Here is a 20,316-nt window from a genome sequence, read left to right on the forward strand (position 1 = left end):
ATAATACAGGGTTATTACAAATGATTGAAGCGATTTCACAGCTCTACAATAACTTTATTATTTGAGATATTTTCACAATGCTTTGCACACACATACAAAAACTCAAAAAGTTATTTTAGGCATTCACAAGTGTTCGATACGTGCCCCTTTAGTGATTCGGCAGACATCAAGCCGATAATCAAGTTCCTCTCCCACTCGGCGCAGCATGTCCCCATCAATGAGTTCGAAAGCATTGTTGATGCGAGCTCGCAGTTCTGGCGCGTTTCTTGGTAGATAAGGTTTAAACACTGAATCTTTCACATCACTATGCGTGAAACTTGCCCGCACGCGTTCAACCGTTTCTTTGCTCACTGCAGGCCGACCCGTTGATTTCCCCTTACAGAGGTATCCAGAAGCCTTAAACTGCGCATACCATCGCCGAATGGAGTTAGCAGTTGATGGATCTTTGTGGAACTTCGTCCTGAAGTGTCGTTGCACTGTTATGACTGACTGATGTGAGTGCATTTCAAGCACGACATACGCTTTCTCGGCTACTGTCGCCACTTTGTCTCACTGTGCTCTCGAGCGCTCTGGCGGCAGAAACCTGAAGTGCGGCTTCAGCCGAACAAAACTTTATGAGTTTTTCTACGTATCTGTAGTGTCTCGTGACCATATGTCAATGAATGGAGCTACAGTGAATTTATGAAATCGCTTCAATCATTTGTAATAGCCCTGTATGTAAACCAGAAAGTATGCGGCAAGCAATTATATTCAGATGTTCTTCTCATTAACTGCTGTAAAATCCAACCGCTAAACGAAATATTACATCGGTGCGTAAGTTCGTAGCGTTTTTGTTTTGCATGTTGGCATTCTGCTTGCTATGGGTTCATTTATTCTCTGTTATTTTTTTATTTATAGTTCACTGTTACTATTTTAATTTACTTATTGTCATTTGGAGATAGTGAGTGAAGCTGTGGACGCTAGAAAATGGAGTGCTAAGTGGAGAAATTGGAACACCTCTGACGTATTCTTCTGTTTGAGTTCAATAGAAGGGTGGCAGCAGTGGGGACAGTCAGAAACATTTGGGCAGTGTATGGGGATAATGGCACTGGACAGATTACGGCAAGAAAGTGGTTAGTGAGCATTCAGGTTCAGGAAGACCTTCGGGGTTTGATGGAAATCGTTCAGACGTATTAATCCATAATGGTACACATAATTCTAGTCGAGAACTGGCGAATGTGACCAACTGCGATCATTCGACCATCATGCGACATTTCCAAGCAATGGGGAAGGTTCAAAAATAGGGTATATGGATACAGCACGCTCTAAGCCAAAATCACAAAGATAGGCCGATGGCCTTACGCGCATCCCTGCTTGCTCGACATCAATTGGCTCGCCAACAGCAGCTACCATTCCCATCCTGTATCGTCCCTGTTGGCGAGAAATGGTGTCTTTATGTTAACATAAGGAAAAGAAAGGAAAAACAGCAACTCTCCATAGAAAGACGTTCGTGCGTCCGCAAAAGATATGCATCTGGGTGAACAACGATGGTGTGGTGTCCTACGAATTGCTTCTCCAGGGTGTAACCATCGTAGCTGATATTTATTGTCAATGACTGAGACGCGTTGAAAATGCAGTCCAAGAACGACAACGAAGAAGACTGCGTGAAGTGATGCTACTTCACGATAACGTCGGTTCGCAGTTCTAGTATGATAAAAAAAATTATTATTATTATTACGTTAAATATATTTCAATTCTATCAATTTAAATCTGTATTTCATACTAGAATGTCGTGTTTCCAGTCTGGCACAGCTTTGCCACAGGAGACACGAAAGCGGTCGAAGACGTCCGTCTTCTGGTCGGCTCCTGATGGTTGTCAGAAGGAGGCTAGTTTCTGATTACGCAAAGACTTCTATTATTTGGAAAAGAACAACCCGGATTTCTTTACGTAATCGGTATGAATTTTATAATTACCTAAGGGACCTTTAACAATGAATAGTAAAAAAAAATGCATTTGCAAATGAAATCATTAATAAATGGGGCAACTATGAATTGTATAGAAGACAAGGAGCGGCCTTCTGTCTACGACCAGGATGCCGCAGTATTCTCTGCTGTAGTAAAGGCTGTTTGACATTTATAAAAATAATATGGCATGGAGGATAAAAAAAGTATAAAGGAAAAGAACAGAATAAGAAGTCAGTAAACACTAAATATATTCAAACAATTCTCACTAGCAAATTAGGGCTTATTTATAAACAATATAACTTACATAAGTACTTTTCTAACAGTATGGTGCGATCAGATTTCAGCCTGTCCTGTTCTGTCTCCTTGGTTCACGTTTTTTTTTTTCACAAATTACAGTCACTACTTTTCTCCTTTCGTTGAAGACAATTCTTGCACTGTTCAACACCTCCGATAACAATAACTTGCTGATTTACAGTTTCGAACATGAATTACCTTAATTTTATTAATTAATAATGTTGTCTGCACGCTAGCAAGACCACTCACTTTTTTAACCTCCTTTACGTTTTCACATAACAAGCAGAAGTATATTAAAATCTGAAGATCTACAAAAGTTTGTTACCGTCATCTTTTATTTAGATCGAAGCGGAACGACAGTTCAGCTTCTGTTAAAATGTTTCTTTGACTGCGCAATCGATGTATTAGCGTCCGCGCTAGATGCGCATCTTTACAGTTATGTAAATTATACAAAACAAATGTCTTTCAAAGGGTACTCAAAGCTTTCATAGGACGGAAATACCAATAATATTACACAGTCTGCTAGACTGACAAAAACTATACAGAGGTTGGCTGGGCAGTCATTCCGTACCTACCTCATTCGCTTGATCTTGTGCTCTCTGACTTTCACCTTTTCCGCTCTGTATAGAGCAGCCTCCAAGTATCTTTCCGGATGAGAATGGGCTCCGCACGTGGCTAGACGAGTTCTTCGCCTCAAAACCATATGATTTCTACAGTAATGGAATCTAAAAGTTAGCCCAACGTTGGGAGACTGTTATAAATAGTGAAGGCGAATATGTTATTGATGATGGTGACTGAAGTCTCTGTTATGTGTATGTGTTGTGTTTATTAAACTCATAGAGAAACGGGACGAACTTATTCACAAGCCCGATATACGCATAAAAATAAAGTCACCTTGAACTCCTGTCGACAAGACTTTCAGTATAGGCAATGTGTTGTTGCACAAGAATCAGACCAGATACCCATGCACATTGGCAGAGAGGGAAAATGAGTAAACATTAAGACTGTTTGCTGCTGACAAAATTTTTTATTTGCAATAGTTTGTTATTTTCTAGTATCTCTGCAGCTTATTTCTCATTAACATCTCATTCTGTCAGACTGAACGCTGGAACAGCACGATTTATGCGAGGTCCGCCTTTTGCATCTCGCTTTAAGTCAACATAACAGACAATTAACTTCTATTTATCGCAGTGTGCCTGCACCTTTTGACATCTAAAAGTGGTAACTCAGCAGTTCGTTACGAATCCCTAACTTTTCATCTCTTTGACATCTGCTACTATTCCAGTGCAAAATCTAATTTTGAATGCAACAATGATAAATGTAGGAAGAGTCACGTGAATTATCTTCTGTGTTTCTTAGCTGGCTCCTGGTATTGTGAACGGGGCAGTTCATAAATATAATCTGCTTCAATGACAGTAATATCACTTTCTCTCTCTTTCCTCTATTACCCTAACACACGTATTAACGAGACAGGGACAATTACGGACGAATTTTGTTAGCCGTCCCTGCTGATGGGTGGACGCTAACCACACGCTCCCTAACATTACTGGAGCGGGGAAAGAGGGGGGGGGGGGGGGAGTGGGGGGAGGAAGAGGAGAGGAAGTAAACTAAGTACAACTGGACACTGAAGTCCATGGGGACCAATAACACTCTTCACGTAATGAGAACTACTCGGCACTGTACCAGTTTTGAAGCAGTTGACAAGATACTTAACAAACATCCAACAAGAATACAGTTTGCGGATTACGCTATGGTATGTATAAGGGGCAGTCAAGTGAAAACGAGACAGATGGCGAAAAAGTAAGGAAACTTTTTTATTTGCAAAGCAACAGTCATATCTGTTAATCATGTACAACAACGGACATGTAATCGACATAAAAATATGTAATTTATTGTGACCAATAATTTCAAAATGTGAAGGAAGGATCGGAGCTTTTAGCATTCATTGAGTGTTTTGCTGAAGCAAGGCCGCCGAATGAAAACAAGAGTTGAAAAGGCAAAGAAAGTTATTCGCAGCAGAAGAATTCATAAGACTCATTGTCAATATCGAGGATGAGATAAGTACGTAGAGACGGGAAAGCAATTTATAAAGAATACTCCTTTTAGGTCCGCCGCTCGTGGTCTCGCTGTAGCGTTCTCGCTTGCCGAGCACTGGGTCACGGGTTCGATACCCGGCGGGGATTTTCCCCTGCCCCGAAATGACTGGATGTTGCTCCGTCGTCTTCATCATCATCATCATTCATCCCCATAAGGCTACGGTAAACCACTTCTATTAAGACCTTGCCTAGTACGGCGGTGCGGGTCTCCCCCATCGTTCCCCTACGATCTGTCAAGAAGCATGGGACTTCATTTCCATTTCCGGTCTTTTTACATTAGGCAGAGATAGATAAGGTACTATTCTACTACATAAAAAAGAGAAATAGAAAGTAGTTAATGCAACTTACAGTACAAATTCGGAATAAATATAAAATAATGAAAGGAATATTTTTTAACCATGGAATGAATTAATGAAAGCCTTATAATCAAAAAAGTAATAATAGCGAAATGTGAGTAGGACTCGCGCGCTGAGGTTTCCGAACAATCTTAATTATGGTTCATCCATTCTGGGAATTGAGAATCTCAACCGCTTCTGCTTGTTATCGATATCGATACTGGCAAGATATTGGTCCTGGGAATTCCAAGACCGTAACAAAATCACTACAGTAGATCCTCAGACTAGCCCGAACACACGAAAAGAAGCGACCAGGGGACTTCAGTTTACATATGGAGAGAGGTAAGATTTAATAAAACATTTTTTATTTACTTCTAAAACATGATTACGGGTCTGCATATAGTAATGTTCGTCTACTATGTTTTTAGCAGATGACGAATACAATTTATTTTCAAAAGGTAAAAATATATTTTTATGTGATATAATTACAATTTAGCATGTTTCAGATCTTTTTACTGTGCTTGCACTGTGAAACCTTGCTTCTTGCTGAATTTCATGATTCTAGGACAACGGGGAGTACCCTATAAGGTTTGATGAGTGAGTTTGCGAGTATAAAAATATGTGGACCAAATCTTTTGACTGAACTAACTTGGCAGTTTAATTTCTTTTACTACGCCAATTTGAACTTGGTGCTCGTGCCCGCTCCTGAGAAAAAGTGTTCGTCACAGTCGGACGGACAGACAGGTAAAAAGACGTACAAAAAAGCGAACCTATAAGACTTCCGCTTTTTACAGATTGAGGCACGGAACCCTAAAAATAGCAAAGCTACATGTTTAGACACTATGAATTTAGTGTCGTGGAAGTAATTGTGTAAATATTTAGGTCTGGTGTTACTTTTAAGATTACTGCATTTATTCGATATTGATCGAATGAGAGCAAATTCTTCAAGACTGAAGAAAATTAAATTCCATCTTCATATTTAAATATACTTGCAACATTCTCATGTTAAATGACACATTCATTCAGTTCCTCACACAATTTATCTCTAATGTCATTCCCATCATCATATCACAACTTATCATTGTTAATGTAGCTACCCTTAGTCTTTCGTATAAGCAGCGTTCTGTTGCTTAATCCATTTAATTTTAGCTTACCTCTTTGAACATTGAAGGGAAACTATTCAAGTCCTCAATTCTTCTCTAAAGTGTCTGATTTCTCATTACTTGATTTTATGTTCAAACCAGTGAGTGACCGTGCCACTGACTATTTTGTCAAGGATGACTTCAGTTACGCTGTCCTTTCAAAGATGAATACCTAGTTTCTGTTGTCATTTCTCTCGGCTGATTCGTTGTTAGAGCTATGTCTTTTGTTTTTTTGTTTTGCCTCTTCATTCCATCCTTAGCATCAGTTACTTGTATCCGCTTTTGCATTCTCGAGGATGATTTCAGTTGAAACTAACACAGACAAAAATTCTTGTATTTCTGTTTTTTTTTTTGCGACATTTATTAATTTTTTCTTTATTTCAATCGGCAACCTTGCCTTTAATTTTCGTGTAATATCTCAATACGAGATGGGCTCATTTCATTACTTTGTTTTATGTAGGTATTGCTCAAAATATAGACGGGGACGGCCTTGCCTACTATGAAAAGGCCTCATATTAAATAGTTTTTGGTGGAGTCTCTTTGAATTCCTTTCAGTACTTGGTTAGGAATGACTATTCTAAATCTTCACAAGTATCACAATGTTCTGCCACCTCCGAGGCCCAGAAGACTTCATCACCATGCATATCTCCAATGAATAACCTCATCCTTTTTAGATATGTCCAAGACTGAGACAACACTTTTCGTATACTACCAGGTGGACGCTACATTTATCAGGTAAAAATGTGGTAAGATGCCTGCGTCTTAATCAAATTTTCTTCAACCACAGTTGATATTAAATGATACAGTTCCTTTACTATACTGTATACTTCAGCTCGCTGCATGTCTCCGGCAATGGTACTATACCTCTCTTTAAATTTATCTTAGATCAAATGGTTCAAATGGCTCTGAGCACTATGGGACTTAACATCTGTGGTCATCAGTCCCCTAGAACTTAGAACGACATAAACCTAACTAACCTAAGGACATCACACACATCCATGCCCGAGGCAGGATTCGAGCCTGCGACCGTAGCAGTCCCGCGGTTCCGGACTGAGCGCCTAGAACTATCTTAGATCTGTCTGGGCTTACCTGATGCGCGTTTTTGGTTCAAACCAGTCACTCTGTGCACCTCTAACCATTCACTTCTCCTTTTCTCCCAGTCATTTACGAGATAGTTGCACTGGCCAGATAGTTGTCGATGAAGGCTTACTTCTCACTCGATAAACTTGGTATCGAGCATTCCTACTATCTGATTATCTTCCTCCAATGCTCATTTGGATAGTTCGTGCGTCGTTGCAAATGTGTGCAAAATTGTTTCCTTAAAATTCGCTCTTCTTCACTTGGTTTGAAATTTTTGTGACTTGCCCCAATTAGCTAAGTACTGGTTTAGCTAAACGTACTTGATCGACAGATATTTTGGTCTAGGCTTCCAATGTACTAGTTCGAGCGATAGAAATTTCGCCTATGTAAGTTAGTACAGACGTCGTTTGTGTGAGAAGCTCCAACTTTTTCTTATTTCCATAATCTCATCTAATGATGCTCGTGAAGGAAGAGGTGACTTGTCAACAGTTTCGTCCTGCTCTATTTTTCTTATTTTTGACCATTCTTTTTTTTTATAAACTTTTACCATAGCACTCATTATTTTATAAAGTCAAAGCCTCGTTCTGTCACCCAAAATTAATTAATTTGTTGCTTACTATAATTGAAACACTTATTTTACATTAATCCATTAATGACTGCCTCTGGGGAAAAAAACTAAGAGATGTCTACAGTCTTGAACATTGTACCATATTGTATTACAATTTTAATCTTCTACTGACTTCACTAACTACTGCCAGACTACAAATTGAGATTGCTAGATCTACAAAATCAAAATGTCCGTATCCGCATCCGGTGACGCCTAAGGGCCGAGGGTGACATGGCGGCCGGTCGGTACCGTTGGGTCTATAAGGCCTGTTCGGACGGTGTTTTTTTTTTTTTTTAAGATTTGACTCTGTACACGCGACAAGACAGACAATAGTTGTTTTTCTTTTTTTTCCAAACTTGTTTGCTGCATCATTGTTCGACCATCTTTTTAATTTATTACTTCTTACTCCTTCATACGCTCCATTATTCTGTATTTAATATTTCGTATTATACCGTATCGTTCCTCGTACACACTGTGTACATGAAAGACAAATTGCACATACCTGTTATACAAAACTTACTGATTTCTACACGGAATTTCACTCTTGTTGTAAAAGGTTAATCGAAAGTTTCAGTTTTCTTACTGGAACCTGCGCGACACTTCTTCTGTCTCATTTTCTCCCATGAATCAAACCCTAAGTACGCAATTTAGGAGTCATAAAACGTAGGCCCAATAAATGGTATCTGGCAACATTATGAATTTATATTGGCAATTACGAGTGTAACAACAAAAATTACAACCTTTGGCCTGACTGCGATTTATTTTTAGAAAGAAGATAACACAGTAATAAGCTCTCTCTTTCATCTGTTTCAAAAACTAGTTTTTCGAAAAAAAAAGTATTACTCCTTGTGCAACAAATCATGGGTCAAATAAATGAACAGTAAATTTTATTGGTAGTTAATTTTTGAAAATAACCAATTAGTCCCTTAGTCCCTTTTATAGCAATGTTCTCCTTTATTATCATTTTCTCGGTAATCACTACATTACACACTATGTTAATTGTTTTCCAATAACACACGTCTTTCCATCTCAACGTCTCTGCAGAAAAAAAGAAATTATAATCGTCATCTGCGATCTCTTCGAGAGGTAGCGATTGAAGATGTAGAGAACAGCAGCTATTTCAATTCAGTGCACTCAACACTAAACTGAAGAAACTGCTTGAAAGGTCCTTTACCTAGAAAAACGTGACAGTCTTTGGAAAGGCGTATTGGAGAAGGACGTTTGAAGTTGTTTATACTTTTTCCGCTTGCGACCTTAGAATGGTTGCCCTTTGTTTTTTTTTTCTGCAGGCTCCTGCAAGAAACATGCGTTAGCGATATTCGTCTGTAATTCGATGCACCCGTTCTTTTACCCTTTCAGCGGTGCGCGGCTCGTGTTCCTGCGGTTATTGCTTGACGTGTTGTCCTCGTTTCTTATTCGATTTACTGGTGTCACCAAGTTGCTGGCTTGCCTGCCCGTGAGTGGCAGCAGCAGCGCTTATCGATAAGAGCACTGTCGTACTACCTTTGGAGCGACCGCTAGTATTTCCGGGTCGTCGTGTGTCGGGAGTTCGGTGGGGACGGAGCAGCAGTGAGGTCCGGACAGTCACGACTCGGCCGACCATTGCCGACACACATGACTCGAGTGCGGACGGCCTTGGTTGGTCGTTCAATCGGACGACGTGTATTTGGTCGCCGACCGCTTCCTGGTTCTCCGTGTGTGTCGACTTGTGATTCATGATGTGTTGGCAGAAGAGCCAACACCGTGTTGCTAGAGGAGGCCGAAATGCACACGTTTAAGCTCACGCAGACTGGCGTGAGGTCTGGAACAATGTAAAGTAGTTGAGTCTAGTAAGAAAAGAACGTAGTTGCTGGAATACTTAACTTTAATCCATAATGTGTGTACATCGCTCTTGATGGTATATGTTTGACAATCTCAATATAAACTGGTAATGGCGCCTTGCTAGGTCGTAGCAAATGACGTAGCTGAAGGCTATGCTAATTATCGTCTCGGCAAATGAGAGCGTATTTGTCAGTGTAGCTTCGCTAGCAAAGTCGGCTGTACAACTGGGGCGAGTGCTAGGAAGTCTCTCTAGACCTGCCGTGTGGCGGCGCTCGGTCTGCAATCACTGACAGTGGCGACACGCGGGTCCGACGTATACTAGCGGACCGCGGCCGATTTAAAGGCTACCACCTAGCAATGTGGTGTCTGGCGGTGACACCACAATTCATCCTTGTTGTTCCACAGTGACTGGTTTTAGTATTGTTCGAGTTGTTTGTGGAAGTGTTTCGTGGAGCCATATGTAGTTTCTGTGGTTTTGACTGAGCAGCTATTTTAATGCTGTCTGTGTGCTGTGACAGTCGGTCGGTTGGGACAGAGCAGCGAGGAAGTCTCCGCAGTATGAGGTCAGGCAGGGACTGTTGGCGGCGTGCACGTGTGGTTGGATCGTGAGGCGCTAGCTTCGAGAGCTACAAAGTTCATTGCCCACTGAACCCGGACACTGAAGTTAAGCGATCAGTTAACCTGTTATGAAACCTCAACTGCTGTGACATCTCTTCGTTCAATGCCGGTTGTTGTTTTGCAACGCCGGAAATGCATATCCTCCTATTTCCATCTATTGTACTATAAATTTGTTTTCCTTATTTTTGTTACCTGAATATATGACATTTCTGCGTCTTTACATATTGTAATTGTTTTACTATTTGTATATATATATATATATTTGTGCCTTTATGTCGATGTATAACTGGTTTGTTTCGTAAATATTATTTGTATTTTTACGCTGGGTCTTGCCTACGGAAAACTGCTATCGAACGATTACATCGATAGGTCGTGTGAAGAATCAAAGTGTTTAGGATCTTTGGTAGTGTTAACTCCGTCGCGTGGAGCGCGGGCGGAGAGGGAGTCTGGCTGGAGTAGCGAGTGGAGCAGGTGTGTTGTGTGAAGCTCCCGCGAGTTGCCGCGCTTTCCGGGTTTGGCAGCATGTAATTGCGCTCGACTCGCGATGATAGTTTCTGACATGGTGTCGCGGACGGGAAGCATTAGCTGGCGCACATCAAGAGCCCGTTTCGCCTGGTGACCGTGTCGAGAAGAAGGCGCGCCAACATCCAGCTTCTGCAACAGCGACGGCCGACAATGAGTGACTGTCGCCACCTCCTCGATCGACGGCTTCAAACCTTCAATCAACCAACAAGGAAGACTGGAAGCACGTAACGTTTTAGAACTGTATGGCAGACCTCAGCTTTTCAAACTTTTAAAATTGTTGCATCACAAAATTACAGCTACTTAGCATGAACCTTTGTTGCTCATTGTCTCAATTGCATTACCAAGCAGGGTCCCTTCCTTTTCCGGAATGAACCCGAGTGTCGTTCAAATTCAGACGCCAGCATAAAAATACAATCATTCCATTTCACTACTTTAATTTCAAAGTTCAGTTAAAGTATTCATAGCTGGCTACAATACTTAGATTACACAAGCATGAATTAAGAGTGCTAGTTTTGTTACCATATTTTAGCTTACCTGTGACTGCAGCTCAGCTTGGTACGTACTAAATTTTACTATTGTTAATTGTTCAGAATCATTTAATTCAAGTTCAAAGTTAAATCTCTTATTTCTAAATTGCGTAGATTCAAGTAGCTTTTGAAATGATTGTTGAGGTAGTCCAAGACTAACCGTATTTTACTGAATTTCGATGTGCTTCAAAAAGAAAGCTCACTATTAACTTCAGTCACTAAATTAACTTTCGATTTTCCGGTTTTATTAATTCTTTTGCTAAATTAAGTCAGAGTGTAGCGAAATTTATTACTTCTGACAAACTTTCAGTTTTCACACTACACTTGTCAACCTTCAGTTGCCACGCTTCTAGTGCTAATTATATGTGTAATAATCTTTCTTTTTCAGTTACTATAGTAATTGTCCTTAGAACTGGCAACCATAATTTCCCCCAAATCTCAAATATCTAATTACCGCTAGTTAATTGTTAACGTAACGGCCGCACATTTACTTTCTTTATTAACTTTACCCCTTTTCAAAATTAATTTCCACCAGTTTCATTTGCATTTTTCCTTTCATTTAGATGTAACCCTTTCCTCCCTCTTTACCGACAGTCTAACTTCGGTGACGATTGCTTTTCCCAAATTTCCATTAGGTACACGCGGTTTAATTTTTCACTGTCATTAAGGTCGATAAGTGAGGGGGAGGTTACAGTTTCTTGGGCCATTCCGGCTAGCAGCAACGTATGGTGTGAGGGAGTCGGCGATATTTTGCAGCCGTCTTCCTGTATGGTCTTTAACTGTTAAATTGGTTGTTACTTATAAGTGAAGTGCACCAACGGTATTTCCTGCCTTGTGGCCGTTAACGCCCCAGCTACCTGTCCTGGTCGTTAGCACATTTTTCTGGCAGTGTGTTTTCCCTGGCCGTGCTGATGCTGTCTGACACGGCGTGTAGTTCAACAGCCTTTCAGTTGTTCGTTCATATTTTTCCTTAAGACTGGTTATTGTGCCTTGGCTGATTTTAGATGCCAATTTTGAAGGCGTAGTGCGGCTGGTATTTACATCCTCGGCTGATATTTTCCGTTGACGTACCATTGGTCGTTATCGGCCCTTCAGCAGTCTCTGGGTCGGGTTGCCATCCAGTTATTTAACCTTACTCTTGGCTGCCTGTCTCACCTTACCTTACGTTAGAGCTACCTCCTCAAGCCTACCCTTGGAACACTTCTGAGCACCACTGTTTTGTTGGTTTTAGATTGTGATTTTCGTTTTAGTCTGACGTACTGCTGTCTATTAACTTAGTTTGTTTTAATTTTGAAATAAGGCCTTCAGCCAACTTAAATTAAAGTTGAAGATTAATTTTCTGAATAATTAAAACTTTGAAAGTTTGTTCTGTCTGAAATTCTTGTTATCCAGGCCCTAAGCCCTGAGTTACTCAATGCCTTGTGTGTGGCCTTCAGTCGAGTATTTACGTGATTTTTTTAAAGTAAGGCCTTCAGCCGCGTGTATTCTGTAAAGTAATTTTTATAACTTGTGTTCAGGCCTTCAGCCGCTCTTGTTTTTGGTGTGATTTTGGGCCTTCAGCCCAGGAGGTACTGCAAGTTTTCTTAACTAAGCCTTCAGCCATATTGTTTTCATTTGATCCTATTAAGGCAATGTGTAATTAAGTGGTTCTTAGGAAAATAAAGTTTGTGTGTTTTCTGCAACTAACAGTAACTGATTACGACCCCCTCCACAACCATAACCTGATCTGCTCTATCATGCGAAACCAGATTTCACCCTTCTTGTGAACCTGCGCTTTTTCGTATTTACAAAGGACTATTCATTGTACAAGTGATTCTTGATAAATATAGCGTAGGGAAGGAGGTATTTCCATAGCACATTCAGTGCAAAATCCCAGGTTCAAATCCTGGTCCGGCACACAGTTTTAATCTGCAGGAAAGTCTTAAGAAATGATCTGCATTCTTTTCCAGTCACGCGGGACTATACGCTGCTCAAGAGATTGTTGATAAATACGAACAAAGAACAGAGCGAATAGCGCAGCATATTCAATACGCAGATAATTGGAATTATCTACGTAAACTTATTGGAGTGTCAGAGTTCTGTACTCAGACAGCCAAAATGAGAGATCTTTTTTCCCTTCAGGTAACTGTCAACAGCATCATTGTACTTGGAGAAAAGCACAATACACACTGTGCTGTCTTACAACACATTTATTCATTACAGTTTTCGTTCATGTACTTTCTTAGAAGTGGAAAAATATGTATTGTCACGGCTTCATGTGGCGTACGTAATATTTACCCAGAAAAGTATGCGCCATTGCTGATTTGAAAACGTAAGAAAATTGATAAAAAATGGTTCAAACGGCTCTGAGCACTATGGGACTTAACATCTGTGGTCATCAGCCCCCTAGAACTTAGAACTACTGAAACCTAACTAACCTAAGGACATCACACACATCCATGCCCGAGGCAGGATGCGAACCTGCGGCCGTAGCGGTCACGCGGTTCCAGACTGAAGCGCCTAGAACCGCACGGCCACACCGGCCGGCGAAAATTGATACTTAACGTCGTAATACAGCCTTTACCTTGGAGAAAACAACTTTGGAACGTGAAAACCTCGGATTTAAGTATCAGTTGTCTTACGTTTACAAGTCAGAATTGGCGTATATTTGCCTGGTTAAATAGCATGTATGCGATGTGAAGTACACTCCTGGAAATGGAAAAAAGAACACATTGACACCGGTGTGTCAGACCCACCATACTTGCTCCGGACACTGCGAGAGGGATGTACAAGCAATGATCACACGCACGGCACATCGGACACACCAGGAACCGCGGTGTTGGCCGTCGAATGGCGCTAGCTGCGCAGCATTTGTGCACCGCCGCCGTCAGTGTCAGCCAGTTTGCCGTGGCATACGGAGCTCCATCGCAGTCTTTAACACTGGTAGCATGCCGCGACAGCGTGGACGTGAACCGTATGGGCAGTTGACGGACTTTGAGCGAGGGTGTATAGTGGGCATGCGGGAGGCCGGGTGGACGTACCGCCGAATTGCTCAACACGTGGGGCGTGAGGTCTCCACAGTACATCGATGTTGTCGCCAGTGGTCGGCGGAAGGTGCACGTGCCCGTCGACCTGGGACCGGACCGCAGCGACGCACGGATGCACGCCAAGACCGTAGGATCCTACGCAGTGCCGTAGGGGACCGCACCGCCACTTCCCAGCAAATTAGGGACACTGTTGCTCCTGGGGTATCGGCGAGGACCATTCGCAACCGTCTCCATGAAGCTGGGCTACGGTCCCGCACACCGTTAGGCCGTCTTCCGCTCACGCCCCAACATCGTGCAGCCCGCCTCCAGTGGTGTCGCGACAGGCGTGAATGGAGGGACGAATGGAGACGTGTCGTCTTCAGCGATGAGAGTCGCTTTTGCCTTGGTGCCAATGATGGTCGTATGCGTGTTTGGCGCCGTGCAGGTGAGCGCCACAATCAGGACTGCATACGACCGAGGCACACAGGGCCAACACCCGGCATCATTGTGTGGGGAGCTATCTCCTACACTGGCCGTACACCACTGGTGATCGTCGAGGGGACACTGAATAGTGCACGGTACATCCAAACCGTCATCGAACCCATCGTTCTACCATTCCTAGACCGGCAAGGGAACTTGCTGTTCCAACAGGACAATGCACGTCCGCATGTATCCCGTGCCACCCAACGTGCTCTAGAAGGTGTAAGTCAACTACCCTGGCCAGCAAGATCTCCGGATCTGTCCCCCATTGAGCATGTTTGGGACTGGATGAAGCGTCGTCTCACGCGGTCTGCACGTCCAGCACGAACGCTGGTCCAACTGAGGCGCCAGGTGGAAATGGCATGGCAAGCCGTTCCACAGGACTACATCCAGCATCTCTACGATCGTCTCCATGGGAGAATAGCAGCCTGCATTGCTGCGAAAGGTGGATATACACTGTACTAGTGCCGACATTGTGCATGCTCTGTTGCCTGTGTCTATGTGCCTGTGGTTCTGTCAGTGTGATCATGTGATGTATCTGACCCCAGGAATGTGTCAATAAAGTTTCCCCTTCCTGGGACAATGAATTAACGGTGTTCTTATTTCAATTTCCAGGAGTGTAGTTAAAAAGAGAAATTTTTCCACCGATAAGATGGTCCATGATCGAAACCGGTAGTGAATTAGTGTACTATAAGACAGCACGGTGTGTATCATGCATTTCTCCAAGAAAATTGAGACATTTTGTCCAATGGATTCTAACGACGTCTATTGTTTTGTACTGCTTTGATCGTCCTGATTTAGTTTCGTCGGTGCTGGCTACGCTACGAAAGCCATCTCGTTCAGACGCCACGTGCCGTCTTTAAGCCAGAAATTTGAGTCCGGTACAGTAAATTACAGCAATAAATCTCACGGGGAGGGGAAGCGGCAGACTTCTGAAGAGGCGCTCCCATTATCTCCCCATTAGGGTGCGTATAATGGAGTGTGCTGCACATGTTAGCCCTCCTTGGCACGCAGGCCACCGGGGCAGGCAGAGCTAATTGCAGTTCGCTGCCTGTCGCCCGCATGGCGGGGCCACAGTCGCCAGAGTCGATAGCTATCGACGCAGCGGTGACGGGTGCCGCCGCAGGACCAAAGACGGCCAGCGGCGAAGATAGCAATCGTCAGCTTCCGCCCCGAGCCGGAAGTCCAAACGGCCCCCTGGCGGGTTAGAGGCGCCTTTCTCTTGCCTCCACCGCCGTGCCCAGCTGTCCAATTACAGAGGGAGCGTTATTGTTGTGGGCTAGCTGCCCGGCTTACGATGCTCTCGTTTACAGACTTTCCGATTAAGGGCGACAGGCGAGGCTCGACACTGGACTCGTCTACAAGATAACGCGTAATTGAACCGAATCAATATTTACAGCCGTTGCTAATTGGGCCGGAAAATACCAGGCTAATCGCTCGCTTCCGACAGAGGACGCATCTGGCGTTGTCGGCGTATTCATCGCTCTCTGGAGGAAGCTACCGGTGTTGGCCGCAGTAGACCGGCCCGGGAAAGTGGCCCTGTGACATTACCCTCTCCTTTCTTTTTTTTTTTTTTTTTGTTTTGCCGGTTATGTCACTGCTTTATCCGATCGCAGTGCGTTTCGCACCTGCCTTTAAAGTACCGGCGGCAGGGTGAGGGGGAAGTGTCAGAGAAAATAGCCCGCGCGGTCTTAATGAGAGGAAGTAAACACGTCGTGACGACAGGGAACTAAAAAACACATGAAATGTAAGGGGGCTGCACGAAACTTGCAGGTAGCTTATATCGAGTTTTATAACGTTGTGCAGAGCGGCCGCTTATTAATTATACATTATTAAAAAAGAACTAAACCCTCAATAATTGCTCATTCAAAAACTAATTTAGCCATTACGAGACTAATCACACATTAACGAAACAGTTATTTCAGATTAATATCTGATTGAAATGACATCTGAATAGCTATCAAAGTATTTCAATTACGCAATTTTGAATAGTCTGGTTACAAGAGTTTAATTTCGATTCTAAACGTTAATGAAAAGCAGCAAATTGCACCAGTGTTTCCCATTCAAGCGTTCTACCATCGACTCTAATCTTAAATTCTCACCTTCGATATTGGTGATATACTTCATGTAGTAGAAATACCTGCCCCAAGAGAAACAGGAGAAATAGAAACTAAATTTTAAAGGTATTGTTACACTACGTTTTAGTGTTTCTACAGCTACGGAATGTTTGTAGGTAATGCTGGTGGCAGACTTCGGTTCAATCCCCCCACTGGCAAAATACTGGAAAAACGCAGTCAGTCCACAAAGGAGACCGTATGTAAACCCACTAGTTGAGTAACCGGCGTTGTCCGGGTATGTATTTATTCCAGTCTTCTATTAATCCATCTCTTCCCCTCTCAGTCCATCCCCTCCTTCCACCCTCCCTGTCTGTTCTTGTCCTCCTTTTCCTTCCCCTTCCCACCTCAACTTGCCATGCTCGTCTCAGCCTTAGGCACTGATTCTTACCCCCGGAGTACTTTCTTCCACATTTAACTAACATGTGTACAAAATCTGATTTAAATTGTTTCAGAGGTTTAGGATGAGCTTTTCACCCATCGCAACACGAGTGTATGCACATGTCAAATATATTTCACAAATATTTTACATGTATCATATGTGTTTGTATACGTATTTCTTCTGTATCTCTAGCGAATTTCGCTCTGCAGGTTCATTTTCTCGCAGCTCAGTGTTTGTGACAATGTATCTCCTGAGCTATGTACGGCACAATGCTATAATTTTGCATGTACATTCTTGGTATATGTGGCTACTGTCTGAAAAAAGTGTTATAAATATAGTTAGTAGCAGAGAAGTTGTAAATTAAAACGTTATACATGATGCGGCAGTTTTTCATGCATCTCAGTGTTTGTGACGACATATCTCCTAAACTGGATCATACAATGCTATATTTTTCTACGTACATTCAGCAGGATATATGGATACTGTCTGCGACACGTGTTGCGAATGGAGCTAGTAGCAACGAAATAATACAACTTCATGCTTCATGGGACATTTTTACTGCAAGAACAGCGAACATGTAATAAGCGATAAAGTGTTTTCCTTTCACTATTTTTCAGGAGTCGTCACATAGAAAAAGTTTCATAAAGCGTTCAAATTATGAGTAAAGTTTTGTACAAGTCTCTAAGTGCTCTGATTCTCAAATACCAGATGACTAAAATATGGGTATTCGTACGTCGTGGGGTACACTAGACGAGCGGTCTAAGGCGCTGCAAAAAAAATGGTTCAAATGGCTCTGAGTACTATCGGACTTAACTGCTGTGCTCATCAGTCCCCTAGAACTTAGAACTACTTAAACCTAACTAACCTAAGGACATCACACACATCCATGCCCGAGGCAGGATTCGAGCCGGCGACCATAGCGGTCACGCGGTTCCAGACTGTAGCTCCTAGAACCGCACGGCCACATAGACCGGCAAGGAGCTGCAGTCATGGACTGTGCGGCTGATCCCGGCGGAGGTTCGAGTCCTCCCTCGGGCATGGGTCTGTGTGTTTGTCCTTAGGATAATTTAGGTTAAGTAGTGTGTAAGCTTAGGGACTGATGACCTTAGCAGTTAAGTCCCATAAGATTCCACACACATTTGAACATTTTTTGGGGGTACACTGCTTTTTCACCCCCAGAGGTGGTTTCGAGACAATAAGTGTTATGTGCACCAAACCTTTTTTTAATTGGTTCATTTGTTAAGACGAGGTGTGGAACATACATACACACTTGCACAGGGGTATGAGGGCTGTTTGGAAAATAGGGTCCGATAGGTCGCGAAATGGAAAAAACTGTGAAAATCCGATGAAGCCTTGAACAGATATGTTGGGCAGTGTGTCTAGCACGCCTGTTGACCGCGTGACGCCGCTCTTCTCTCACAATGAGATCGTAAACATGGCTACAGCAATAAGTTTCTTTTTTTGTTTATGTTTATACGCATTACACGTCGTGCCATTGGGGTACCTCAATGATGCATGGGAAACTCTGATGCGATGCCACCTCACAGGGGCAGCAGATCCCACATATCAAGATATCTCGTAGTGGCCGTTAGTGTTTCAATGGTAGCTAGCTGCTTTTTTTCACGATCCTTGCCCATTTATGTGCTCCAAGGATTAACTGTAGGCATCACTTTTGTAGGTTTTCCAGCGGTCTCCTGTTATAGATGATCCCCCAGGAGAAGCATCCATACAAGGTTGATGGCAGCATCGTTGCTCGGTACAAGTGTAGTTTGGTCCTGAAGTTCAGATTTTGACTCGACGGCAGTGGGCAGAGTTGCTGAAGCAGGTGCTTGGTGTGAACAATTGTGTCTCCCGCCAATTATGGGAGCCCGCTTTCATCCAGTCCCACGTAAGATACGTGTCAAACGTTTCCTTCTTCATGACAATTGTCGGCCGCACACTGCAGGTGCATTGAGGACGCCCCTGCAGCGTTTTCGATTGGAAGTGTTCGATTAACCACTTTACAGCCCGAACTTGGCTCCCTCTGATGCTCGTCTCTGCTCACATGAAGACAACATGGGACAATGAACTGCAGACCAGTGTAGAAAGCATAGGCGGCTCCCTTCTATGACGAGCGTGTTGGATAGTTGTTACAACGCTATGTCTAAGTCGGAGCGGCGACTATGTAGAGAAGTAGCTGGGAAGTGTAGCAAACTTGAACGGTGACAAGTTTGTCCGACTCATGTGACAGCCTCAAGAAAACACTGAAAAACTTTGATTGGCAGACGCTCGAAGACAGATGACAGATGTCTGTTATTCCATAAGAACCTGCTTACAGAGTTCCTAGAAACATGTTTAAGCGAAGAATCTAGAAATATACTTCGACCGCCCACATATTGCTCCCACAGAGAATGAGAACGTAATTAGATTAATTGTAGAACAGAGAGAGGGATTAAGCCGTCATTCTTCCAAAGCTCCGTAAACGACTGGAAGAAGAAGAAACAGTAGCACAAGGCACAATGCTAGGAGCCCTCTGCCACACACTTTGAAGTCGTTTACAATGCTAAGTATCCTCTACCACATATTTTACACGCATTCACACATTATCTACACTCTCTGATCAAAATGAAATGATATTGTGGCATTGTTGGACGGAAGGCACCGTCCGGGGAAGTTCAGTAGACGGGTTGCAAGTCTTAACTCAGGTAACGCCACTCTGGGCGACTTGCGCGTCGGTGCTCCTGAGATGATAACACAACACCCAGTCCAAGGGGGGAAGAAAATCTCCAACCCGGCCGGGAATCGATCTTGGGCCAGCGGCATGGTAGACATGTACGTTAACACTCAGCTAAGCAGGCAGACTAGCTGATCGAACCTATCCGGACACATGGTAGTGAAAATTAATATTAGGCATATCCACCCTTCGCCTTTGTGACGCCTTGAACTCTAGTGCGGACAATGAGGTTGTTGAATGTCTGTGGATGAATGGCCGGCTTTTGTTCCTCAAGATGCGAAACCAGAGATGCTAATCGTGTTCGACGCCGGGGGTCTTCAGCAAAGTCGACGTTGTAACTCATCACAAAGGCCAAGGCACCAAGGTATTAATGACATTTAAATGCTACTGGGCATTGATTTACATCAATGGAGAAGCTGAAAATTTGTCCCAGACCAGGATTCGAATCCGGGTCCCCCCTCACTAAGGAGATTCTCTGATCACTACTCTAGCACGCCTGCAGTCAGACCCAGATTCTCAACTACATCTACATTTATACTCCGCAAGCCACCCAACGGTGTGTGGCGGAGGGCACTTTACGTGCCACTGTCATTACCTCCCTTTCCTGTTCCAGTCGCGTATGGTTCGCGGGAA

Source organism: Schistocerca cancellata, chromosome 7, assembly GCF_023864275.1.
Source record: "Schistocerca cancellata isolate TAMUIC-IGC-003103 chromosome 7, iqSchCanc2.1, whole genome shotgun sequence".
In the NCBI taxonomy this organism is placed as follows: Eukaryota; Metazoa; Arthropoda; class Insecta; order Orthoptera; family Acrididae; genus Schistocerca; species Schistocerca cancellata.